Genomic DNA, 27,904 nt, shown 5'->3' on the forward strand with positions numbered 1-27,904 from the left:
GCTACAGCACATCACGTGGCTGCGCAGTGGCTCTCTGAAGCCCCCATCCCACCACGTCCTGAACCAGAGCGTCCCACTCCAGCTTCGTCAACACGGGATGTATCAGGCTTTGGACTCAGGCTAATGCTGGCCACTGAATGGGGCTCTCGATAGCCAAAGAGCAACTCCAAGCATTATTTTGACATTGCTTACATGGCACAGCAAAGCACAAGGCCTCTTGTATTAGCACAAGACAACTGGGAGTGTCAGATAAAGTAAGAACCGACTCCAAAGCAAACCCAGATGTTACAATTTCTCTCTAATTGGCTTTCATTTCCACGTGCCTTTGCATTTCCTGGTTGTGACTGGGAGCAGAAATACCCAGAGATAAGCCTGCTCCTGGAGAAGTGCCTGAGAAACACCCACATCCAAGGGAAGGGACAGCTAAACCGAGATCTTTTTCAACAGCTCCTTCAAGGCTCATCTGCCACTGCCCATCGCTGTCTGCAGTCATGGCAGCATCTCCAGTAGCCAGGACAAACCCACATAAATCAGAGCAAACAATACCGAACAGATGCAGCCGTTTACTGAACGCCTCTGTGACCATTGGGACAAATTCAATCTTTCTGCTGCTCGGCTGCTTCTGCTGATGAGGGCTCTTCATTTCTACATTCCCTTGAACTAGATAGGATTTCATTTTCTCATGAGTAATGTGTCTCATGAAAGCAATGTCCAACTGGGACATAATTACAAAGCCTCAAAACATTATTTTTGTAGAAAAATCCCAGTAGAATAAAATTTGTATACTACTATTTAATTAATAGTGTGGACAATTGCTTGCAGATTCTCCAAGCCATGGCAACCAGCCAAGCTCAATGTCTTTACAAGAGGTTTCAAGTATCAGAGTTTTCCACCCCCAAAACCCCCTCACTCCTCTGATAAAACAAATATAATTACTGCTGATTTACTTTACTTGTTCAGGTAAAAATCCAACATTTCCTTATAATTTCAAATCGCTGTCTTGAATTTCCATTTTTGTTTAATATCTGTTTGTTTAAAACAATTTTTATGTCTATTCAGCTGTGCCTGTCTTGTGGGAATTTTACAGACTACTGAGTCCATGCAGACAATGTCCACTGCAAACAGGAATGACGGGTCACCATGTGAAGCCATTACAGTGTTCCTGGTCCTCAGCTCCTAAAGGGGATGGGAAAGAGACAGAAAAAAAAAAGAAAAATAAGAAATAAAAAGAAAAGAAAGGGAAAGAAAATGAGGAGAGGGAAAGGGAGAGGGAAAAGCAAGGGGGAAAGGCAAGGGCGAAAGGGAAAAGGAAAGGAGAAGGAAAAGGGAAAAGGAAAGACGAAGGGGAAGGGAAAAGGGAAGGGGAAAGGGAAATATCCCTTCCCCCCACCCTCAGACTGCAGGAAAATGGCAAATCTCCATCTCTGTACAGTGATGGAAGCTGTGGCACAGCTACCCACAGCTAGCAGGGGCAATGTGAAGCAGCTGAATTTGGTAACTCGGGAAGCTGATCTTGAAGGAACCAGAAATCTAAGCGATCCTAAATGCTTTCTATTTCTGTCTTTCTCCCAGTGTCTCTTATCAAATTAGGGCCTTTCATATACAATGTTCCCCCTGCTTTCTACAGGAGCACCGCGATTCTTTCATATATGAGCTTGTCATACACTTCCTTTTATTCTTCACTAAGGGGCTGGAGGATATCGGAGGGTATCAGCTGCAGCATAACCCCGGGCACGTATTAGGGAGCACTCAACGGTCCTGTGGTGTCATCAGGGAAGTTCACACATGGAGGTCTCAGGGCCTCAGGGGAAGGAGTGATGCCTTGATTCAAAAACACAAATCTAAATGGCTGAAGCATAAAATGTTGTGAGCAAGAAGCAGTATTACAGACTGTAATGAGAAGCAGGCTAGAAATCTCTAAAGACCAGGTAAGATTCCCCGAGAGCTAGTCATATGGTGCTGCAAGGTGATGGTTAGAGCCCTGAAAAACTGAAGATGTAACAGGGAGGTTTCCAACAAATAATGCATAATACGAAGATGAAAGATTAAAGCTGTTGGTACAGTGAAGTTCAGCAGTGGAGGGGAAAAAAAGGAAAAAAGAAAAAGAGCATTTAGATAGATAGACAGATTTTCACTGGACTAGGATCATATGAAATAAAATCTGACTTTCAGCATCTTCCTCTGCTTCAGTCCTTGCTGGTAAACACAAAAGAAGAAATGTTTGGAAGATACTCTCCAGAAACAGGAAAACATACACTACTACACAAATGTGGCAATATCCAGATCTACCTCTGTCAGATCTTCTAGGGCTTAACAATTCCTCTACACAGATTTCCTCCAACTGGCCAGTCACCAATTCATACATACCCAGTGGTCCTTGACTATCCAATACCCTCAAAAGGATGAGCAGCAGCAGATTTTAGGCAGATGCCTCTCACTCACCCACCAGAAAACAAGAATTATTATGTGGAAAATGAACTCCACTAAGCTTTCAGGCCTGCAAATTGCTTCACTTGGATCTTACCTTAGAAGCAAACTCAACGCTCAGCAGCGTTAGCCAGTTCCAGGCCACTGGGTATCTGTCTTGTAATCAAAGTTTTCACCTCTCATCTGATACAGCTTTCTTCAGACATTATTTACAAACTAGAGAGAGCACCTAAATATAAATGTTGCCCAAACCAACAATTAAAAGAAGAAAAATCTTTAGAAATAAATATTACAGTTGATGGCAAACTTGTCCTGACAGTAACCCCAGCATCTTCCAGTTGTCTTCAGAAAATGGGAGATGAAAAAGGGCGAGACTTTGCCAGCATGTGGGCTGGTGGCGTCACCTTCCAGCCGATATTACCAGGCTGTGAGGACTGACAAGGCCTTCCCAGGGTGGAGAACCCACTTCTGAAACCATGATACACTCTGACCTTCAGAGCACCTCAGAAAGAAATACTCTCCATGAGGCAGAAGCAAATGCAGATCACAGGTACAATAAATTTCGTAATGGTGTGGTCTGGCTAACCCAATTCCAGCCCCAGTGGAAGGCTGATGAGGGCAAAGCCACCCAAACATTTACTCTCACTGCAGCTGTGATGCCTTCGTGGGAGGTAAAAGCAGATATTGTTTCCCTGGAAGGGAAATATTTGTTACTGTGGACAATGGCCTCTCCAGATATACTGACTTGGCTTGGAGGCCATATTTACAAGACATAGTGTTCCTCGAGTCCTTATTTCAGATAATTGCTCTCTATTTACCTCTGAAATATTCCCAGAAGACTTTGATTTCCAATGCAGTTCTAATAGTTCATGTTACTCCCAGAACATTGCAGAGGCGCACTGCTCACTGCAGATTTTAAAAGAGTTTTGCAAAAAATCAGCAGAGCCATAAGTAATACTCTTGGCACAAACATTTGCTTCTCGACTGTCTCCAGCAGAATTACAAACAGGAGGATGACTAAGAACATATCTGTGTGTGGCACAGATAGACGCACCTAATCCCACCAGAAGAAATACAAAAGGTGTGCACGAGAAAAGAAATATTCATCAGCACAAAAACATCGCTACCTGAGACAGGAGCTGGGGCTCATGATAGTCACAAAAATGCCTGGATTTTGCAGGGCTCTGGGGTCTGGCAGAGGGCCATATTCTGCCAGGGGTGGAGCAGAAAGGTGACTTTATAGGGACTCATCCCAAATAACAAGACTCATCTTTAGTATTCCCGACACACAAGAAGTAAATCAGGGTCTCCTGAGTAGGAGTTAAAAATAAGGAAACAAGCTTTCCTCATCTGTTTTTTTTTATAGAAGGGGGAAGGGAAGATGTGGAGTGACTACAGAATTACTTGTCCTTCCCAAGCACCACATGTAGTGTGCTGACAGTGGTGATCTTGGCAAAGGGAGCAAACTGGGGAAGATCATGAATGGGAATTTCATGGAATGAGAATTTTTTGGCTTTAGCTCTCCATGTGATGCTCCCACTCAGTTTTCTGTGAGCAAAGGAATTCATTTGCACGTCAAAGAGGGAGACTAGTCATACTTCTACCCGGAGAAACATGTCAGTCCAAAATGGGCATATGATATCCTAACGTAAACCTTTCAAAATGCCTAGTGATTTCAAACTGGTGACAAATTCCAGGGGTAAAAAAAGCTGTCTTTAAAGGATGCTCACTGTGGTCATCTAAAAATCAAACCACATCAAAGTGTAAGCATGACGATAAGTCACAGGTAAAAATAAGGCCCTTGGTTTTGCTCATCAAATAGCCACATTGTATGAAATGAGACTTCACCTATTCTACCGATACACACACAGAAATATAACAGTGATCAAAACTTGTAATGAGCAGAATTTGCACTGGCTTTGCCAAAAGCATGTAATGAATTAGTAATCCCCAGCAGAAATTAGAACACTCATATTCCCCGATAGATGAAAGAACGGCTGAAAGTTGTGGCAAAATGCTTTCCTACTTCAAAATGCTCTGCAGTATGGGAAAAAAAAAGGGAGAAAATGAATATGAACAAATTTTCAAGAGCAGTGTGCTCCCCTTTGATCAGCTCTGCTAGGTAGTAAATACTATATGCACAAGTACATAGCCACTAATTGAATCAGCTGTATGCTTTAATAATTGGAATTGACTGCAGAGGCTTTCAGTGGGTATTTTCCCAGGACCCCTCTCCTCAGCGTATCCGTTACATTTCTTGTCTTATTTGCTCACATTTCAATTTTAAATCCCGCCATTTGTAACATGACAGCAGCGCTTTCATGAGGCTGCCGGGGCCCAGAGAAGGCTGTCAGAGCTAACATGCTGATCCTAGGAAAGGGAGCCTGATTAAAAACCTCATTGTGTCAGCCAGGCAATCAGATGTTCATTATCCTATGACACACGACTACTGAAATGGAACATTCACATATTTTAAACTTGAGAGATTTGTACTTTAATATAATTATTTTTGAAAGATTCTTCATCAGAAAGGTTAATAAGAGCAATATAGGTTAATAACAGCACTAAGGCAGCTGACATAATCAGATAATTGACCTTATTGATATGTTAAGTGCCCTATGCTTCACCTTGGGATGTGTGACTGCTCTCCACAGTCAATTATCTTATAATGATGCCTGCTTCTTAAGGTCTTATTGCTTGAATATTGGACTTCATCCAAGGTTTTTGGTGTACCCCCCCTTTCTCCTGCAAACCCCCTCCTGTAGGATTTCTGCCCCATTTTCAGCTAGGACTGTGCTAACATGTAACAGGCACTTTTCATAAATAGGCTGATGCAGAGTATCATCGATTGCCTATAAACTCAATTGGTTTCCTTCAACAAAACTGGGGTGGATTCCCGTTGTCTCCCTTCAGCGGGGAGCAGCCCTCTGCTCCACACAGCCTCTCGGGAGCAGGGGATGCCCGGAGCATGGCACTGCCGATGCTCCTGCCCCTGTGACGGTCCTGCCCCGCTGGCTCAGCACACGCTGCTGCCCACCAGGCCGGGGAGATACAGCTCTTGAGCCTGACATGAAGGGATGCTACGTGGTGTATGAAGCCTTGCTCGCTCCCTGTTCATGGGATTTCTCCCATGAACAGGGCTGCTTGCTCAGGCTGACTTAGCAGATCCACAGTGATCCCTTTGCTCCGCACGTGTCACCAAGAATAAGAAAAAAAGCTGTAATGGTATGAAAAGGAACGGCAATTTCCCGCCCCCCCCCCCCCGTTTTTTCCTCCAGGTAGGTGTTGTGGCCCTACTCAAACCTGCCTCTCATTCCCAGCCTGACTGCATGTATGCTCACTCCAAACTGTGCTGAATTTTCCAACTATAGCACATACCCGTAGGAGTTATTAGAGTTATTAGGGACCCACCAGATTTCTGTGCTGCAGGAGAGAGGTATGGTGTTACCTGGCTTAACCCCCTCAACACTTCGCTAGAAGCAGCGTTCAGGATGCTGCTGTTGTTGATACCTGCCCTGTACTTGTGGAAAAGGACAGGCAGCCACGGTGGGGTCCCAAAGAGCTTTTGATGACCTGTCAGGGCATGGGCTGGCCTCGCTGCACACAAACGGGCAACGTCCTGCAGATGTAACACACCCTGCGCCACCCCTGCCATGACAGGGTGGTTTCTCTTCCTCCTGATAACCCAGGGAGAGCAAAGGAATTGCTGAGAAGCTGTCAGTGGCTAAAGGGCTCCATGGCCATCAGAAGGGGTCAGCACAGAGATGCTCCCGGCTCTCCCAGGCAGGCTGCCCCTGCCCAGTCCCCAGCTTCGGGAGTCTTCCCTTGAGCTGATTCTGCTCGTGTCCATGCCAATGGTGCTCTTACCCCAAGGGTGGCAACATGAATTCGTAACATGCCAGAGAGTTAAAAAGTTTTGCCTACCTTTGGGTTTCTTCTTCTTTTTACTTGAAACAACCTGTGCTTCGGGGGGAAGTGGACAGGGTTTTGGAAGAGAAACAGAAAGGCCTGAACTTTGAGCTACAGGTGCCAGGAGTTTGAAAAGCATCTGTGATCCCGGCCACAGCCTCGTGTCTCCCGTTCCCCCTCTCTACCTGCCGTCTGAGCTCCCTCCCAGGTGCCTCAACCATTTCATTTGCTCAGCACTGAATCCTCTTGTCACCTAATGGGCTTAAAATTGGGATAATATTCAGCTAAAAGGTATTAGTGAATTTTGTGAGAGGCTGGGTATGAATCGGCACTTCTGAGCACACACCAGACCGGGGCCAGCAAAGAGAGCTTTACCCTGCCACCACTGCGAAAATGAGGGTTGTAGGGGAAGCCATTATTTCCGAGGCATTTTCTAGTCCTTCCCCAGCACGTCTTTGAAGCGCTCTGTGGTATTTTAACCTCTAACTGATGTAAATGGCAGGCCAGCCTAATGCCGTCCTGCAGCTTAACAAATGTGACGGCAAAATGTAATGGCAGGCTGCTATTTAGTAACCTTTCAGGCAGGACCCTCCAGCAGCAATGTGCTGTGCTCCAGGCTTCTCACAGACACGAGAAATGAAAGATTACTCTGTGCTATTTATTAGTAAACCTGTTCTCTGCAGTTTTACCTGATGGGACTGCTCTGATCATCATAATTCAACAAATAAAATTTAATCTCTGTGTGTTGCTATCAGTTAATATCTTAACAGGGATATCTTTGCAACAGTCTTAGCCCAGTAGTCCAATTAAGTTGCACAGGCAGGGTATCTTCCATAATCTCAGGCACTTTGAAAGCTTTGGGGATGTATCTGCTGAAAGAAAATTGCCTCATCCTGGCACCAGCACTTTCAGCAAGACAATGCAGGGCTGTAGTTACCTCCATGAGCCAAAGAATAAAAATACAGAAGGTGGATTAAGCCGAGGCAAACCAAAATAGCCTGGGAAATACTAAAATAATTTCCAACTAAATTTCTGCCTGACAATCTCCTGCCTGCAAGGGCAGCGGGCACTGCCATTAGCTCTGAAGCCACGCTAGCTACGAACGTCCCCTTACTTCCCTCCCGAAACTGGCTTTTCATTTTCAGGGATGGAGGACAGATGGTCAGCTTTAGCTTGGCACTATCCCTCTTACCTTGCTGCCTTTCATTCATTTTTAATAACCACCCTTGGACTGCTGGGAATACCTGGGGAAAATGTAGATGTCTGTGATTAAGGTGATGAGGAAGAAGGGGAGACTACAGGATGCTTTTAGCTGCTTTCCAGCTCATAAGGAAACACATAACACAAGGTGATCATATCTGGTCTAGGCAGAGTACTTGTGATGGCAAGAGAGGTTGCAGTTGTGCAATATGCTTTAAAGTTTGCAGAAAAAGACTCCACACACTAATAGACATTCATATTTTCAGCACTCTCCAGTGATAAGGTTTTACAGTCCTTCTCATAACATTATCTATTAGTAGCCACAAAGCACCCAAGCAGAACAAATGGTTTTAAAGGAGCCGAGAAAAAATACGGGCTCAGAGCAACACATTTTGCTTCTGATCCATCACACGGTAGACCAGAAACGTGAGGTGAGCCCTGTTAAATAGATCATCATCCTAGGGGCACATGGAGCAGGGGGAGGCACACATCTGACCAAATCTGGTTTCAGGGAGTTACCTGTTCCACTGACAAGTAAAAACTTTACCTCAAAATATCCTGGTGCTCTAGCTCTGCTCTGAAAGGGATTCTCAGTAGCAGATCACCTTTACAGTGCTGCAAATTCCTAGTCCAGGCACTTCCCTGGGAGGAATGCAAACCAGCCAAGGATCTGGCCTGAGAAGCTCAGCTTGTCCCCATGCCGGAGAGCTCTGCTCCCATTGTCAGGGTGCTCCATGTCCCTGCAGCTCTGGCAGGCTTTCAGGGACATGCCCTGGGATAAATTTCAACCTGTGTGTGTGGCATCCATACATCTCCTCTCTGCTGTACCAGTGCATCTGCTAATGCCCAGTAATGCTGTAATAACTCAGAGGAGCAACTCCAGTGCCCGGTGTTGCATGCAAGCACTGGGAAAATTCCTGCCTGCCAGACATTTCAAGCTGGGGAGATACAGTGAACAGAGACAGCTTGCCCTCATTTTATGAACAAAAGGTTGGCTGTAACCCTTTGGATATGAACTGGATGGTAATTAAGAACCTGACTGACTTTTTAGACGCTGAAGTCTTTTGAAAAGCTCAGGGGTTTGGTTTGTTGAAATCAATTAAATTGATAGCTACTCACCGCAAATCTGGGCCACTGCCAGCGAGCTGCTGGGGCTCAGGGAGCAGCTGTAGGGCTCCTCTTCCCAAGGCGAGTCCACCTGTAGAAGGGATAAGATGTGCAGAACGGCTCAGTTGTCCTAACTCCATCCCTGATGATGCTCATGCTGGGTACTGAGTAGAGGCAGGCTTAGATCAGCCCTGAATAGCATTGACAATTCCATCTTTTCTCTTTGAATAAACAATAGCCAAACTAAGAGAGCTCATTTCAAAGCTCTATAAATATTGCTGAGTTTGCAAAAAGTAATAGCCAGCTCTCACAGAAATCACTAGGACTCTCTGGAGCTCATGAAGGGGAAAAACTGAGTAAAGTAGTGCCTTTTGGTCCACAAAATCTCCTTACAAACACTCCGGTGGGTTGGAGCTACTAAAGAAACCATGACCACATAAGGCTAGTGAGCACCTAGTCGCCTGGGAGGGAGGAGAAGGAAGGAGCAAAGTCCCAGTCTAAATGATTTGTACACCATCCCCATAGAGAAAAATGCTCCAGCATGAGCTGAACCCTAATTAGGCATGAAAGAAACCTGTGAACATCCTAATCCGTGCAAAACATTTCCATCAGAGTTCACACCACATTAGACATCAGAGAATCAAGACGAGGCACAAATCCCTGAGACAAATCCCTGAGAAGCAGCTTCAATATTTCCAATGCTTACAGAAGTGTCCCATTTGCCTGTTTTACTGCACTAACTACCAGGACATTTATGACAGCATACAAATAATACATAGCAGTGATTAATAAATAATAAAGTGAAGCATGGTACAAACTCTGAGGTGAATCCATTTCTTCTCCTGAAGTTCTACTGCACAGCAACTCCTGCAACTGTATTTCAGAAAACACACTGCTTGTACAAAAGTTGAAAAATACCACTGTCATAATTAGATTTTCCGTTCGGCTTGTGTGGCATAATTAAAAATGTAATTTCTCTGTAAGCACATAGCAGTGCTCTAGGAAAAGGGTGTCACTACGTATTAACGGCATATGCAGGTACTTTAGCTAACCACATAAATTGATTAAGTACCAAACTAGGCTATGGAGTCTAATTGTTTTGAACAAATACCTACTTACCGCATGTGAAAGGACACGTTGCCTTGCCTGTTGGAAAGTATAATTTATGCCAACAACTACTAACTTTACTGTTAAATGCCGTTTAGCATTTAGCTCTGCTCTCAGCTCCTGGTACCCAAGCATCCTTAGGGATGCCAGGGAAGCCACATGCAGTGTTATCAGACAGCAGCAGTTCTTGAAGTCAAACAACTCGGTTGAAAGCAAGAGTGTGGCAGGACTCCGTGGGCAGGACCGGGATGTTCCCTTGTCCCTCTGTGGCTCCAGGTGAGCCATGCAGCCGCTTTGGGCATCTATTTGCCCTCTGCAGACTGCAGATTGCCACAGCTTAACCCTCCTCTGCTAAGTACTAAGGGCTAACGCTCCTCCCTGTGTATTTCTCACTGAGATTTACAAAAGAGCAGAAGGGAGCCAGCTGTTAAAATCAGATAAGCTCCTCTGGAATTCCTAGCTGCTATTATTAGCCAGATATGACATAAATTTACTCAAGCAGGCAGTTGTGGTTTGTGTGAGTCCAAGTTAGGACTTGGTGCTCTGCTCTTCACAGGCATGTGGGACACTCCTGAACCTCAAAAAGCCTTGGAGGAGCCTCTGAAAAAAAAAACAAAACAAAAAAACCCAAAACAAAACCAACAACAACCCAGGGCTTATATTTCCAGGAAGGATTTCTGCAGTGTTTAGAAACTTGTAAAGCAGCAGCATTGAAACAATGAGCTACTGGCCTCTGCATCCTCTCGGAACAGTTATCAGATGAAAACCCATCCCCATTTTCACATGTGCCAGCAGACTGAAACATCATTTACTGCATGGTTCTGGTGTCAGGGCCGGTGACCTGGCTGAATTCCCGTTTGATAGCTCACCTGAATTCAAAAGCAAAGCTCCTGATGAGTTTGTTAGGCTAAATAGTCTGCTTTTTGTCGCTCTTTGCTGTTTCCTTAGGGCATGATGGTCTCTCTTTCTGCCCTGTCTTGTAAATATGGCCTCCAAGCCAAGTCAGTATATCTGGAGAGGCCATTGTCCACAGCAACGAATGTTTCCCTTCCAGGGAAACAATATCTGCTTTTACCTCCCACTAAGGCATCACAGCCGGCACTCGCCCACCAGTGCCATGCAGCTGCCCGCCTGGCTACAGCTGCCCCCGTGGTGTCCCAGCAGCACTTCAGGAGCTCCGGGAGAAAGCCGAGCTTCCCAACATCGACTTAAAATACAGCTGATGCACAAAGAAGTACCTGTCAGGCTGGTAGGACTTGAAACAATAAGCCTGATTCCCCTGGCACAGTGATTTCCTACTGTTGTGCTTACCTAAAGTCAGCTTAGCTTATCCTGTTAATAAATGAGAAGACAATCTGACCCAGCGTGTTCGTTGACAAGCTCTGCAAAAGAAACCTCAGGAATATTTTATTCCTCCCACATTAGGAATGTACAGAACATACAGAGAAATTTACCATCACATAATGATCCTTATTATGCAAAGTGAGGCTGACAAAATTTCCATCATTACATCCCTGACAAGTACTCAGAACTGCAGGGGCTTTCAGGCTTTCTTTTGAAAGAAAAGAGACCTGCAAAGTAGCTTTAATATCTTAAATAAGGAGCAGGAACTTCATCCTCTCCCTATTCACAAACACCTTAAATACATCTCCTTCCTTCACAGCTCGTTAATCCCCACTCCTCTGCTCTTCAGACATTTAAATTCCTTCGGCAGACCTAGCAGGGCAGATGTGTTTATATCATGTTTAATCAGCACTCCCCAGCTCTGGTCGCCCCTCATGACCTTACTGGCTTTTGAGTGACCAAAGATCATTACGAAATCAGCCAAGTACGATGGTGGAGACCTTGCCAGAGCCTGAAGCCCTTGTGCTGCTACCAAACCACACTCCCCTCGACACATTTTCTCCTATTTTTGCATCCAAAACTGCCTATTCAAGCGGTTCAATTATCATTGAAACATTGATTAAAATCCTGAATCTCAAGGACAAGCGGACTGGCAGCGACTTGCTCAGCATCATGTTGTTTTAGGGCAGCACAACCCACTGCAGGGTGCAAACCTGATCCTGTTACTCCTTGGTCTGGAGGCTCCAAAGGGGCCAACCCTGACCCCAGCCCTCTGACCGATGACACTGATGGGTGATCTGCTTTGTTAATGTGGTCTGCACACACAGAGCTGCCTTCCAGTGCCATTTTCATCCTCCCCATTGCCATTTGAGTACCAATATAAGAAAATATCAAAGAAACGTGTGTGAGGACCAAGCATGTGGGGCTCATAGGCACAGCATCCACTGGCTATGTTGCTTTCCTTGCCTTTCCCCGCCGCCCCCCGCCCCCGCCCCCCCCCCCCACACACACACTTTCTGTGTGCCCACATTTCCCCTCCTACCTCAGATCTGCACTTCTGCAACTCTGATTTCCTTACCTCTTCCACCATAGCTGTTCAGACCTTTTCAGCCTGGGTCTCTTTGCCTCTTTCTAGCCTTCCTAACCAGCTTTCTTCCCTCTGCTGCTCAGCAGAGGAAAGAGTGGAGACTAAGAAAGTTAATGAACATCACACCGGGAACACTGCTTCCAGCGCTCTCCCTCTTGTGCACACTGCAGGCCAGGGACACACATGAGCTCCAGAGCAGTAATTAAGGGATTTTAGGAGGGTAATGCCCTCAGAGGGCTTCAGCAGATTGACACATGGTATTTCTTCTTAATAATGACTGTCCTGAAACGTATCGGATCCGTGTGCTGCTGTGTTTCCGGCAATTTGTAGGAACTGTTCAATGTGTAGCCAGCTGGAATGCACAACAGCACATAATTGTTCTATTACTGCAGACTTCAATTGTTTCTCTTTTATTCATTAAATGGCCATTTATTGGAAGAAAGGTCCTTTTTTTAGATGCATTTTTACACAGCTCTAGATTTGACTTGCCAGGACTGAACAAGGGCAGACCTTCCCTTTCCTCACTGTGCTCTTGGAAGGAAAATGGGGAGCACAAACGCTGGAATTTTTGTTTTTTAATGGAGATGTTGAAAGCCTTTTACATTCTGCATTGAAACAAAAATGAGGCCTTTTGAAATGTTGCATGGGAGTCAAGGGAGAAGGCCACCCACACTGATTATGGGAGAGGCGAAAGCAAGGGTCTGCGTGGCAGCAGCCCCGAGTGTGTCTCCTTTGAATCGAGAGAGCATCCAAGGACTAACGTTAGGGAAGGGAGGACTGCTATTGCAAGAAGCCACACAGGACAAGGAAGAAAACCAACTGTCTGGGACCTACAGTGCTCACCTGGAATTCAGAAGACGTGACGACTTGCACTGAGGTCCCAAGTGAGTGCCCAGGTGGGAGATGGTGAGTCTCTGTTTTAGACCAGTGGTTCCACAACATGCCAGGGATTTCCTGCGAAGAAGCCTCACCAAAGCCCAAGAAACATACCCCATGCAGACTTGAAAAGCCTTATAGAACTGACGGCGCTATCTTGAGAGCTGTTTCCTGTACAACCAGTATTATCTTGATTTGCAAGTGTTTGATGCAACACAAGAGCCCAAACCCAAAGGCAGAAATCCTAGGTCTGAGATGCCCAAGTGCCAGTTCAGCTGTTGCTCCCCAGCAGAAGGTGGACACGTTAACCAGTGCGTCCTGGTCAGACCACAGGACCTGGCAAGCTGAGGCTGACCTAGACTTCACTCTACAACAAAAAAGTGAAACATCACATTAAAGCATATATACAGAAGGAAATGCCTCTTGCTCTCCTAGCCTTTCTTTAAGCTATTGAAATGGCTTTAAAAAAAAAAAAAAGAAAAGAAAGAAAAAAAGAACGACGTAATTGTTTCCTGTGCAAATGTTGTGCCAGACTTTATTTTTATGGGCTGTATTTATTGACTTTAGCTATTTTTCCAGTATGCTGCACAGCGTTAGACTTGGCAGGAAGTCCTACAAAGTGAAATAACATCTCTGAAAAAAGTGGGAATTCTCATTGTTTGGCGTGGTCAAAGAAAACTCCAGCCAAGCAAACTTATGACCTTCTCTCATGTCAGACTCAAGCCCAGGCCAGGCCAGCCACTAGATCGGACTCTTCATTCCTCTGAAGTCACCAGAAGATCCAAATTCAGGGGTCACCGAACGGCATCACCCAAGTGAAGCCATCTGTCCCCATCGCTCCTCTCCACACTCCCACCAAGAGCACCTATTTGCCAATGCAATTACAAGCAGAGATTTGTATTTCATGTCAATACCCGTTCATTTTCAGGGGAGCAAAATAAGACCCCCAGTCTCACCAGAAGTGTTTAGCGACTTAATTGCAGCTGTTTAAGACTTAGGTCTTAACATGCTTGTCAACTCCAGGCAGTTGCTACACTTCCCAGGATTTCGTATGCATCTGAGACAGATGTCTCCAAGGCAATCAGAAACGTCCCACAGTATACAGTGAAGAAGACAGAAGACAACTGAAGAGATTTATGTTGGATGGAATGACAAGCTCAAGAGTTTAACTGCACATGGCATTTCTGGAAGCTTGCCAGCTCCAAGTTTAGTGTGTTTTGTGTACTTCACTCATAAATGTTTATTGTGACAGGTAAACACTTGTTTTGAAAGCTTGCAGGCGTACTATTAAAACAGAAGTGTTCCTGACATAGTCAAGCTGTGCTGTCAAATGTTTATCTTTTGAATGATGAATGCTGGCTTTCCTTTTCTGCGTGGAACAGATTTGAACAGTCTCTCCCAACTTGTTTGGGCTCATTTCACCTGGGGGACATAGCTGAAAGCTGATGGGCCAGAAAGCAGCCCCGTAATTACCAGCCCATATTGCCAATAAATGAAGGTGATGCAGAGAACAAAGGAGGAACAATAGGGCAAGGAGAGCAAGCTCAGTGCCAGGTCTGTCTGCAAATGCAAATGCAGATGCTGAGCTTTAGAAACTAGACGACACTAGAGTTCAATGGGGAGGGCTATTTCCAATGCTTAGAGCTTCTAAGAGATGCATATTTCACAAGTCAGATTCTGGAGATTTATGCTAACTAAAAAAGTTAGAAGCAACTGTAACAAATTGTTCATATTAATTTTTTACCTTTTTTTTTTTTAAAAAAAAAAAGGAACTAGAAAATCTGGAAACAGTTAAGCCACAGTATTGGATGTATACATAGCCTGTGAAACTGCAGACAATCATAAAAGTTATTGGCAAAAATGAACAGTCTTAAGGGTGAGAATTAAAATTCTCCACTTGGTGCAAATACGCCTTCTACAGAACCAGCAGAAAAGTCCGTGAAAAAAAAAGACAGTAATTTCTGTGTATTTTAGTGTAATTGCGTATGCTAAAAGGCTGTGGAATTCAGCAATGATCCCATGGGCTTTCAAGTGGATTTCAGATATTTCACAGTGTGTCAGTTATAGATTGAGACATAAGACTTTGGGGGAAAAGTACAATCTTTGATTAGAAGAAATAGCATCAGATTTCCATGAAAATGCAAATGCTTAATGAATTCACTGCCAATGCACTTCTGCTGCTTCTTTGTTCTGTTGCAGTGGTGCTTCAGCCATGGGTTTGCTGACTTGCAACCACAGGTTTGCAGACCTGCACCGGGTGTAGCACCGGGGCCAATTTAACCAGCACCACTGTAATGGCTACCTGCTGGGGGCACGTGGACAAGAATGAGAAATCAAGAATTTACAACTGATTTGAGGAAATCAGTCTTACACACCATGTAATCTACAGAACTGCCCAGCACAGGAGGCATCGGAAGCGTCCATCTCACAGAGGAGTCACAGGAGGATTGAGTATTTGTCAGGATATTGAAAATATTAGGGTTCACAAGAACAAAAAATTAAAAACTGCTCCCCAAAAGATGTTAAACACCAAAGTGCAAGTGCTGAGACAGTATCTAATTAGAAGGGCAAAAGAAGAAAAGAGCCCCTATCACCAAATGTGTAAATTCAGTAGGTCCATGTCCCAGCTTGCTGTACAGAGGTCGGTCATACAGTAAAGCTTATACACTAAATTAGGCTATTTCAGCAGAAGGTGGAATTAGGACTTTAGTGCCTAGGGAGACACATATATTATACCTTTGATCCATGCTTAACATAGAGAATTTGTGCAGGGTTGTTACTCAGTGGAGTGATTGCTCTGAACCCATTATGGAGCGCACACATTGCATCCCTCTGGCAGGAACATCTGGTGACCCATAAACCAGCCAAAGCACCGAGCGGTGGCAGAGCCGCTGGGCAGTTTTATTTCCAGCACATCCCAGCCCAGCCGCAGCTCAGGCGGGCTGGCACTCCTGGGGGGTGCCACCACCCACCGAACGAGGGGGGTCAGCTGGCAGTGCCCGACGTGCAGCCTTCTCCAGCGGTTTGTGCCGCAGATCCCTTGGGCTGCCTTGCAGGCAGGAGAAGGGGCTGGGAAGACAGCAGGGAAAAAACCCACGGATGGGGCACAGTGGGAGCCAGACTCTGGTCAGTACTCCAGCTCCTCGTGGTTTTTGGATGAGCAGAGTGTGTGCTGCATTAGTGCTACGTGCCGTGTTACCCCGCAGGGTTGGGTATCTCAGGTCCTAAAGTCAGATTTACTTTTCCATCAAACCATGGCCCTTGTAAGGGGTGCAGTTTAGACACAGGGTGAACAAGCACTAGCCCAGCATTTACCTCTGTTCAATTTGCTCTTTCAGCCTGAAATATTTCCCCTTTCTTTCCCTCTTACAGCTGTCTCTTCAGGTGTGGCTAGAGCATGACATCTAAATATAAATCATCACAAGCAGCTGCTAACTTCAACGCACATCAGGAGTTACCACACCACGGCCAACTCCTTGGGTGCTGAGCATCAGCCCCACGCCGAACCCTGTGGAAGTTTGTACAGAAACAGGCTGGCTACAAAGGGGCTTCTGTCCTTCCTTCCCCCAGATTTAGTCATCAACAGAGCAAAATACTCCATCATTTTTTCTCCTAATGAAAAGTGTACCGCATCTCGTGCAAAACAAGAGGTGATCCCCGTGTCGGGAGTCTATGCCAACTATTGCTTTTGTCCTGTCAAATAAAAAGCATATGAAAAAGGCAGTAATAAAAAAGCATTAAGACTCACACAAGGCTTGTTCAATGATTTAAATCTTCATAATGTATAGCATTTTCCTGGTAATTAAGTTCGAGCATTGAGACGGGCTAAATGCTTACTACTGTGAGATAACACTTTAAATGCTCCCCCACAGTCAGATACATTTTCACTACCACAGCCCTGACAATCGAAGGTAGTTACTCTGAAAAGCCCAGGAATTACTCCCCATTGATGGGGAACAGCACAGCAGTGCAAAGTCCATTTCACACTCACTTTACACCACTGCACAAGCTCATTCAGACCCCAACTCGTGTAAAAAGAGATCTGGTTGGAATATGCAGCTTCTTTGTCAAAAAAAGAACAGAAAACTTGGAAAGAGAGGAAGAAAAGAGGGGTTCCATTTTTACGTGAAGTGGGAGGAAGAGGAGCTAGATGCTCTCTGCTCATGTTTCTATTCTATTTTTCTAAAGTTTGCACTGAAAACCAGTTTCAAGAGAAAACCCTGACCTGCCCTGGTAACAAGCTATTTGACCATAAGCAAAGATCAATGGTTGTTCCCATTTTCTTTCCCACTTCTTCCTCATTCTTCCTGCTGTTTTTGCCCTCCTATTTATCTGCTTTTGGTTTACACATTCCAGCTTTTGTTCTCAGCTCTTTCCTGCTTTCCTGCCCTCTCAGCATTCAGTTACATCCAGCTACACCACTCAACACATTCTTTACAATCCAGCTCTTTTTATTAGAAAAGCCTGATGCCTTCTACTCAGAAGTTCAACATTCAGATGGGAGCGTCTGGTCCCGTGCAGTAAAGGACAACCGTGCTCATCACACCTACACACATAATCCCATCACTCACAAGCCCATCTGAAACTGCATGTTGTCCAATTTAGACTGCAATCACATTTAATATTTCATTTTGAACACCACCAGGTCAAGGCAGTATTGCAAAATAAGCTAGCTAACTAGATGTGACGCACACATAAGCTTTGCAATTTGGTCAGCCAGCCTACAAAGCCCCAGCAGGCTAATTGACATTGCTAACTCTTGCTTGGCAAGGGAAAAAAATATTTAGATCTTCGGTAAATGCTTCAGGTGAAGCCTTCAACCACTTGAAGTTACACACAAAAATCTTGAAATTTAGTTCTATTTTCAAAATCCTCCCAGGCTGGCTTCATATATCATCCAAGTTGAAACTGCTCTCATGATATATTATACATGGAGACTGCACTACATCATCAGAGTTCTGACACTGCCATGTTCAGGGTATGCCAGGATACAACGTAATGAATTACAACAGTGGACATTGACAAATACACTTTAGGGGAAGTTTAAATTAATTTTTTTAGCTGCTTGCAGTTGGCTTAGAAAGTAATTTTTATTAAATAAACTAGTGGGAGAGTGGGCAGATTCAGAGCCCTTGAGAAAGGGAATGGCAGAGCAGAGAGAACACAGGACAGAGCAAGGAAGCAATTTCAGCTCTGAGATTAGCGTGCTCTGCAATTTTGGAGGTCAGCTGGGCCAAATCCTGATGGTGCTCAGCCACGAGCATGTAGCTCTGCTGAAGCCCCCACGTATCTGGATCAAACACGGATGCCAAGTTCATAGGTACAATCCCCCATCTGTGGACTGGGCATCAAACAAGTCCCACCGCTTCTGTGGGGTAATGTATTGTTGTAAGCACCTGGCATACAAGGTGTATTGTGTATCAAAGGGATGCAACAGATGGGCGCACACCTGGAAAATTTATAACCATCCAAATTTAAGAAAATAAACCAAACCAAGCGAGTAATAACAATAAGAAAAGGATAAGGTACAGCTGACAAAGCCAAACAAAAAACCTTTTTATGAGAAGCAAAAGCTAGCACCTTCAAGAAAGCCCAGAATACTAAACATCTTTTTCCTCTGAAGCAATCTTTTGTCATTTCATGGGGAATCAATTAACCACAGTGTCTTATTCAGGTAGACTTTAGATTAGTACCACATCCCTTCACTATAGATAATTAACCTCAGTTTCTGAATTAGCAGCAAAATAAGCCAGTTATTAGTTTTTATAATGACTAGAACTCAATATTTTGGGTAGTTAAACACCCAAGAGTTTAAATTAAAATAGACATCTGACAGAAATCCCTGAAGTGTTCTTCAGATCATTAATACTATAAATTCCACAGTAGATTGAACTGACAATGTTCCCTTCTCCTTCTGGAGCACTCCAAAGGGATGAGCAACTCCCTCGAATCAGCATTCAGTTTGATCTCTGAAATAATCTCTCCTTGATACCTAAAGCCTCAAGGCCAACAGCAGAGTTAAACTCATATCCTCCTCTTACCAGAAGTGTTATGTCTAGTAAAGCGAGAAGAAAAAGAAAAGAAAAAAAAAGAAAGAAAGAAAATCCTGCTTTCCTGGTCTTTCTACAGACTGCTCCATCCCAGGCAAACCAACAGGTCCTACAGCAAGATGTCAGCGAGGGTCACAGCCCCGGGCAGCCGTGCCGAGCGCGCTGGGAGTGGGGAGAGACCGTGGAGCTGCCGCTGCCTCCTGGGCCATGGGGAGAGAGTGGGCTGTGCACAGCGCCCATGGCATCCCACACGAGCCAGCGGTCCCCACACACCTCAGGGGTCCTGCGATGGAAGTGTGGGCTACAAGGGCAAGAAGCGCAGCCATGGGGCTACAGGGCTCAAGGATCTTGAGGAGATGCTGCTTCATCCCCCCTGCCCCACAGCGGTATCATCTCTGCATGTCTCATCCCTGGGAAATGCTCTTCCTCAGCATTCTCAACCCATGTTGAATGCTGCTGGCCATCAAAAAGCCTTTCTAACACCTAGCCTGCATCGCTTTTGCTGTAAAAGGAGCCTGTTACTTGATGTCCTACCTATATTTGCCTTTTATTCCCATCAACATGACAGTGAGACTTGCTGAACTTCTGGTCCAGTCTTTAATTTCCTCTACTCATCAGTTCCCTTTCTACAGAACCGCTGCCTCTTCCTCATCCTCTGTGCATTGATTATTCCAGCCCAAGTTTCATGCCTTGCACTTGTCTCTAATTTAATTCACTCTTTTTTTTCACCCCCAAACCATTTCTGCAATTTGTTGAACTAATTTGAATTCTCATCCTGTTGTCCAATATATTTGCAGTCCCTCCTAGCTTGGTGCCATCTGTAAATGCAATAAGCGTAGTATCTATTCCAGCATCCACGTTGTTAATGGAAATGTTGAACAGAACCGATTGCCTCCCTCCTCCCTGAGCATCAGTCTGTCTGTCCCTCCCGAGGGCTTCCAGGGGCTATTTCCCCCGCAGAGCTGCCAGTACCTCTGACCGACTCCTTGTGAACTGGTACATCTCCCAGAGTGGTCAGCCAGCCTCCAAGGTAGCAACACAAACCCTGAACACGCTGCTGAGTGCGCTGCAGGCCTTACCAGAGGTGTGCTTTACTTCATTCTAGCTCCAACCTGCTACGCAGAACACCAGGAAGGACGGAAGGAAGGAAGGACGGAAGGAAGGACGGAAGGAAGGACGGAAGGAAGGAAGGACGGAAGGAAGGAAGGACGGAAGGACGGAAGGACGGAAGGACGGAAGGACGGAAGGAAGGAAGGACGGAAGGAAGGAAGGACGGAAGGAAGGAAGGACGGAAGGACGGAAGGACGGAAGGAAGGAAGGACGGAAGGAAGGAAGGACGGAAGGAAGGAAGGAAGGAAGGAAGGAGGGAAGGAAGGAGGGAAGGAAGGAGGGAAGGAAGGAGGGAAGGAAGGAGGGAAGGAAGGAGGGAAGGAAGGAGGGAAGGAAGGAAGGAAGGAAGGAAGGAAGGAAGGAAGGAGGGCGGGCGGGTGGGCAGGCAAAACAAAAGCTCTAGGGGTTGTCCCACTGCAAGTAAAATGTGTATTCTAAAAGAAATTAATGTTTACCTTCCCATTTATGTGAATCAATTAGCGATAAAATATCCCCAGGACACAGAAAAGACTAACACAGATAACAAAGGATATGCCCCAAATAACTGAGGATTAGAAAAAGGCATACACAAGTCATAAAATACCAGCTACAGACGCCACTTGAGAAGATTGCAAAACAGAGAAGAGTAAGTATCTGAAGAAGGAAAGAAAGCAGAGGTGACGAGAAGATTGCAGTAGCAGTAAAGATAAATGATGAGCATGCTTTTTGAGTATATATGCTAGAGTTAGAAGAGTTCAGTGTAGAGCCAGGAAGGTCTCCAGGAGAAGAGAAGGGTAATTTATAAACAAAAGAGCCAGACAGGGCTTCCACGCCCCCCCAAAAAAGTCCTAATTTTTCCCCAGTTCTATCAGTTGCTCTAAGAAAAGATATTACCTTTCCCTACAAAGCTTACCTCTTGACAATACCAAAATAGAAAGATATATTTGCCCTGGCACTCTGAAAGGACAATGGGAAATAGATGCTGAGAGCCTAGAGAGAAAGAAACATTTTAAGAATGAAAAAGGACCAGAGTTAGAGCTTCTCAGGAATTACATTTTATCTCATGAAAAATGTCACCAAAAAGGAATAAAAATTGGTTCCCCTTTCTCAACAGCTTCATTTTTGCCAGAAAGTTTTTATCAAAAAATGCAATCTTTTCATCAAAACCCCCTAGGCCCCCAAACAAAACATATGTAGCTTTAAAGCAAACGGAAGGTTCCTATTTGGGCCTTTTAGGGTATTGTAGCATTATTGCAATACAAATCATGAAGAACGAGCATCTCAAGACAATTTAATTTTTTTTTTAACCCCCTCACTGGGCTTTCAAGATTGATTTTTCCTGGCTTTTAAGCAAAAGCAGTAATAAAAAGTGGAGAAAGGACAGAAGGTGATCTGGCTCCATGCGAGGTGGGTGGGAGATGCTGGGCCAGCGGGGCACAGGCAGCTGTCCACGGCTGGGCTGTGACAGGGGACATGGGCTTCTATAAGCCTTGCACTGGCAGCCCTTGGGGATAGGGCAAGAGGACACAGACCTCCTAGGTGTGGGCAGCATTTTAAAAGCAGGGATCGGTGCTTTTTGGTGCCAGGTTCACATATCCATCAGCATCGTCCTCTTCGGGATCTGGTCCTCCTTTGACACCCCCCTTCCCGCAGGCTCCATCTGGCCCTGGGTCACTCCCGCTCTTCTCCTCCCTGCTGCTATTGCTCTGGGCCAGCAACATCTCATCCTTGGGCTCATCTGACCCACCTGGCAGCTCTTCTACCTGGGTCTCGCTGACAGCAAAGAGCAAAAGGAGTAAACAGGGAGTAAGCCGGGAGGTGAGGGAAGCACTGTTTTCATTTGGGCTGTTTTTGGTTCTCAGCATGTCAGCAGAAAACTCAAGGCTTGTCAGGAGGCTGCTCCCAATCCAGCAATTACTGGAGGTGCCTCTAACTCGGCCCTGTCTTGATCTTACACTGTGTGATCACTTCATTATTCAGTTTTATTTTATTATTCAGTTTGATTTGGCAGCTGCCTGCGAAACCTAAGGCTACTAAAGCTGTATATTTTAAGTTATTTAAAATCTGTTGATATAAATTCTTTTAAAGTCTTCAGGCCTGAGTCAACATTGTTAATTCCGAAGCTCCAGCCCATCAGCTTGGCAGGACACGGGAGGCACACGCGCACACACGTACACGCACAGCTCGGCAGCAGCTTGAACAGGAACCTCACTGAAGAGCCCACGGCTCTTCCCCTGGCTCAGGGACATCATCTGAGGGCCTCGGCGGAAAAGAAAACATTCAGCCATTTGAAAAGTGCCAGAACTGGGCACTTACAGGGGAGAAAACATGATTCCTGGCAGGAAATTAAAAGTAAAACAAAAGCCCTGTTTACTGCACGGCTCCCTTTTGCCCTGGTGGGGATATGGGTGCTAACCTGCTGGGTCTTCCTTCAAGGCTTATAGCGAGATTTTCTCCGTCACGTCAAGCACTCTCCCTCTCCCCCTCTCTGTCAGACCAGGGGGAATTTTGGACCCTTCTCCAGGTGGAGGCTGTGCCACTGCAAGGATCTAAGAAAACCCCTCACCTCGCTTTATTGGGTCCTTGGATCTCATCTCTTCAAGGGAGAGATTTGCAGGTTGTTTAATGTTCAGGTTGGATTTCCTTCTGTACTTTGATTTCAGATTACTCGCCCTCCTCTCAGCCTTTTCATGATCAAAACTAAGATCCAGCTTCCCCCCCTGACTTCAAACAGTTTTAATCCTGCCTCCCTAACATCTATTTTCCTTCTAATTCCCTGAAGAATTTCTCTTCTGGGATCACCCCTGTTCACATTCTCTTACATGTTCAAAGTCCTTCACATTCTTCTTTCATCCATGCCACGCTCCCCCATCACAGACTCTTCTGATTCCACTTCTTCAAGGGCAGCAATGTGTATTTTCATCCACAACTTTAACAGGTTGGAAGAGCCGGATCCTCGTTGTCGCTCTGTGTTCACACATCAGAGGGCCAAAGAGAGCCCAGGAGACGATCCAGCCGCTCACACGGAGGCTTAGCCAGGGCTCTCCCGCTCGGAAACGCTGCAGCGGTGCCGAAGCCCTGGGCCATACCCAGAATTACTCCTAAGTGTAGCAGGTGCTGGCAGCCAGCTTGCACCTGGCAAGCACGGCACAGTAACCTCATCCTCTGTCCGCTGGTGGATACTGGAGGTCCTGGAGTAGGGGTCACTCTTTGTTAAAGTCAGGAGACAGAGGTGGAACTCAGCCACTCAGAATACATGGTTTTATCTGCAGGACTTGGTATTTCCTTTAACATAGCCCTGGCAAGGCGCTCACCTCATAGGCAGCAGGTTGAGAAGGTACATGTCACTGCTAAATTACGACCTACTGTTAGGTGGCTTTGTTTAACTTCTCATTAACACTTTCCATGCTGTAATCAGTCCTTTAATTAGCTCTCAGTTTGCTGGCAGCAGTGCTCCCCATCTCTTCTAGGCTTTCCAACGACAAAACCCCACCTGTGATGCCTCCTATAGGTGCCCTGTTTCCCAGCTGAGGGACCGGTGGCCCCGCAGCCCCATGCTACCTGCAGGTCTGAGCTCTGCTGCAGCTCCTGCCAGATTTGGCTGCAGCTTCCCCCCAGCTTTGACACTGCTCTTCTTTCAGCCTCGCTGGCTTGGAGTGGCTGTGGTGGTGGTAGCCCTGGGCTCTGCCCCTGTCCCCGTGCTGACCAGCGGAGACCATCCACACCAAGGCTTCCTCCGAGCTTTCACTTCACTGGGTCTGCACTGTACTGACCTTGCCACCCTCCTGTTTCCTCCATCACAAAGCCATGTTGTAGGATAATGCAGGTTGTTACACAGCTCTCTTTAAAAGGCCCTTACACCTTTTTTCCAGCAAAGGGCTTCTAACCTCCACCCCAACAGTGAATACATTATCATTTTTGCTCCTGGTGGGTTTTCTAGCAATGGCAAGCCATCTAGGTGAGGAACAGCCCTTACACAAACTGCAGTATCAAACCCCCGTTTCCTCTGATGTTCCCACAGGATAACGCCCAAAGGTTGGCAGAAATCAGTGCCAGGCCAAACCAAACCCAAGAAATCTGCCATAAGGAGTCATCCAACATAGGTTACAAGAAACAAGTCTGGAGCAGGTTGTGGTGCTGGGGAGCTGGAAGGCAGCACAAGGCACCGGGCAGCTCACCTGCGGGGAAGGGAAGCAGCACATCCCGAGCCTCGCCGCTGGCCCTGGGGAGCGTCTTCCTTGCAAAGCCTGTTTTCAGACAAGATTCCCACCTCCCCAGGTTTTAATACCTTGTGGATTCACATCATCTTTTACCTTTGAAAATATTTATGAGGGGCGCTTTCAAGGTAAAGTAGTGCTCATATTCTGCTGTTAATATTCTGGTTTAGCACTTGTGTAACTTCCAGTAGCGAATTAAGTAACGCCTAATATCTGTCATGCATGGCTTGTTCCTCCTCTTCTATGATAAAAGAGACTCCAAGTATCTAAGTATGAAATTTCCCTTTCTATTAGGTGGTGGTTTTTTTCAAGGAGACATCTGCCTAGTAACTTGGCATACTAGCCATTCTGAATCAGACCTACAGGATTATTCCTCTAGGCCATTTTTCTTCGGTGTGAAGGCACGTATATACGCATTTGGAAAAACATAAGACAACCCAACCTGCTGTTAGAACTAACAAATTCTGAGGCTATGATCCCTCTTGGCAAATCTTTCCCTTTAGGATGTAAGAGAGCTGCCAGCTCAGCATCCTCCATCATTAATACCGCTTTAAAGCGGTGCTTCTAGGTTTGCACCTGAGCCTCCATGACAAATGAGATGGCTCCGTGTTCAATAAGCACCTGATTTTCCTTCGTCTGCCTGTTGACTTCATCATATCATAGGTCAGGCCCCTATCTTGTCAGCCAGCTTTTGATGTGTGCAGGCACCTAAGACAACTGGAATCGATGAGGGTTGGATGTACGAGTATTTTGGAATAACCCTGTCGGTCGTTTTAGGGGCCCAGGTACCTTTTAAGATCTGGCCCTGAGTGATTCATCCACTGGAAGCAGATAGCTTAGCCGTGCAATTAACCCACTTGTACCCACTTTTGGTCTGGTGCTCTAACTTCCAAGACCATTCCTTCTCCCTGGTAATGCAGACGACAGAGAAAAGCTGTGTAAAGGATGAGGCATGCTCCCGTGGAGACTGGGGCAGCGTAAACTTTAAATAGCTTTTAAAATCATTAGACTAACAGTGTGTAAATGTATAAAACCAGTCAGTCTGCACAGCGCTCACAAATTTGCTATCTCTGGTCAATTGGAATCCCGGAGAAGTCAGCATTATGAGCCCTAATGCACAGTATTTAATGCTGCGGTGGGGCTCAATGTACTAATTACATGTAAGTTTTCCAAGATTTCTGCCGGGAGTATTTCACAGAAAAGATAATTGTTCTTTGGGGGGTTTCAGCACCGGTTTATTTAATTATGTTGGAGTTTTCATATATATTGTGAAAATGCTAGCAGGAAGAAAACTTAGCCAGACGTAGAGTATACTGGGGAAAAGGAACGCAGAAGAAGACTTAAAGAGGAGGCTGAAGATGATCCTGGCTGCTGAAGGCATTCAGGAGCTTGGAAGGGACCAAATGAAGAACAGATGTAACCTGTAGCAGGAGCTTCAACTTCCCAAATAGCACTGATGCTTCCTAGAGTATTACCCAGGGTGGGGAAGATACCAGCCGATAAACCCCTGCCAGCACCGCACACAGGTGTGGTACAAACACCTTCCTCAGCATCAGGTAGAAAAAATGGAAATGCTGCTAAAAAACTGCCATTATTTACCCCAAGAAATGCCTGGGAAGCTTCTGGTTTGATCCAGGTGTGCAATTGCCTTCCTCTCCTTCCTCCCACCTCCCACGTGAGCCTGAAGTGAAGGGGTGCCTCTTGTGTTTATATTTCACCCAACAGTCTTGTGGAGTCTGTTCTCCTTCCTTCTCACTTCAGTTACTAACCTGGATTAAGGACATCCAGAGCAGAAGGAAAAAAAGGCAAGTCGCAACAGCTCACTGGTGAGAAACTAAATGGGACATCAGTCTCCAACCTTGACTCAGGGTTACCTATATTAAAAGTACTGTCACATGGCAGACATCAGAAGCTACTCATTTCAGCAGCAGCTCTCACAGAGGGGAACTTCCCAAAATAGCACTGCTTTTGCATTGCTACCATTAAAAAAACAGGTTTAAACTAAATCTGCTTGCAGTCTGTCAAAGCTAGCCCTACAAAGGTCTAGTCTGATATTCACTTAATATGTCTCAAAGAGTTTCAAAGTTGCAGAAGCATCTCAATCCCACATTCTCAAAATGAAAGTTTCAGACCTAACTTTCTGCTTTGAAATAACATTTTTTAAAAAAAGTATTCATTTTACACCAAAAAAAAAGAAGCCGTTTAAAGGACGTCGAAGGTAAGGCAAAGCATTTTGTCTTACCTGAAGGAAAGGTTTCTGTTGGTCTGAACGACTTTTTCTTTCGTCATTCATAAAATTTACAAATCAGATTTTTGGGAGGAATCCTGGAGCAGGATGAGAAATCCTTTCAAATCACCCAACTTCTCATGAGTTAGGGAAGAAAATCCTAATCCTCACTGTAAGAAACTGAAGAAACATTTTGACAGGCAGCCTTTAGTCAAGGGTAACAGAAATGATTGCTGATGTCTCTTGCTGTTTCAGAAATAATCCACAAGAAACTGGTGGCTGCCAATGAGGAACAGCTGTTCATTAAGAGACCCAGTCAAACTGATAGCATAAAAACCCATTTTCTGCCAAATTAGAGGGGAATACACCACAGAAACACCTTTCATACCATGTAGGCAGCTTCTACATTTTCAAAAAGCAGCATCTGTGCCAATTTCATCCAGGTCATAAAACCAGTCAATTCTTTTTTGACTCCCAACCAGTGTAAACTGAAGTCAGTTGGATTAAGTGTAATTCTCTTACAGATCACGAGGCAATTCCTTAAACAAATGGTAGCACAAGCTAATAAAACAGAGCAGTAATAATAATGAATAAACTGCTCATTAAAATAATAATACTGCTATCACTAAAAGAATAATGAAAACCTCTTTTACATAATTCTACTTGCCCACAGGAGGTTAGACAAGGCATCTGAGGCTGCAGAGGCAGCCAAGTTGGGAAGGCAGTGAGCACCCACCACCCAGCTGACCTCTCATTCCAAGAACACCCCAGCTCACACTCCTGTATCCTACTGGCTTCACCTGTTTTTCCACTTTTTAATTAATTAATTAAAATAAATTAATCAGCCCTTTCAACTAAAGCCACCCAAACTCTTTTTTTTTTCCCCCCTAAACCCTGAAGTTTTGTCTCTGCCCACCCTTCCCTTTTCCTGTTCATCTCAGTGCTTTGGATAATTTTTTTTCTTGAAAACACCACGCTTCAAGTGAATGTGATATTCTTTATTTAAGGGTTAGTGAAATATTTAACCTCCTGTTTCCAAAAATGGGTGCTATATTAGCACCAGGAAAATGAAGCAAGCATGAATATTTGTAATCCTGGGTGTACTGACAATCCACTCAAGGCCGCGTACCTGCAAAACTTAAATGAGTTTCAATCAACTCGCCCCTCAAGGTTTGACTAAGCAAAGATACAGGCTCAGCTGTGGCTGGAGCCAGTGAGGCTTTGCCTGAGGAAGGGAGGACTTCAGGACTTGGCTCTGAACACA

The 27,904-nt window shown here is 45.3% G+C and overlaps 1 long non-coding RNA gene across 1 annotated transcript in view; it reads right to left on the minus strand.

Annotated features, from left to right (window-relative positions):
• The window catches only part of LOC106631224 (uncharacterized), a 317,186-nt gene that overhangs the window by 67,527 nt on the left and 221,755 nt on the right, over positions 1-27,904 (minus strand). Inside the window, exon 16 of the long non-coding RNA XR_008732814.1 lies at positions 8,656-8,734. This is a non-coding gene — a long non-coding RNA (uncharacterized LOC106631224). The remainder of the gene's footprint in view (positions 1-8,655; positions 8,735-27,904) is intronic.

This window comes from Falco cherrug, chromosome 1 (assembly GCF_023634085.1).
Source record: "Falco cherrug isolate bFalChe1 chromosome 1, bFalChe1.pri, whole genome shotgun sequence".
In the NCBI taxonomy this organism is placed as follows: domain Eukaryota; kingdom Metazoa; phylum Chordata; class Aves; order Falconiformes; family Falconidae; genus Falco; species Falco cherrug.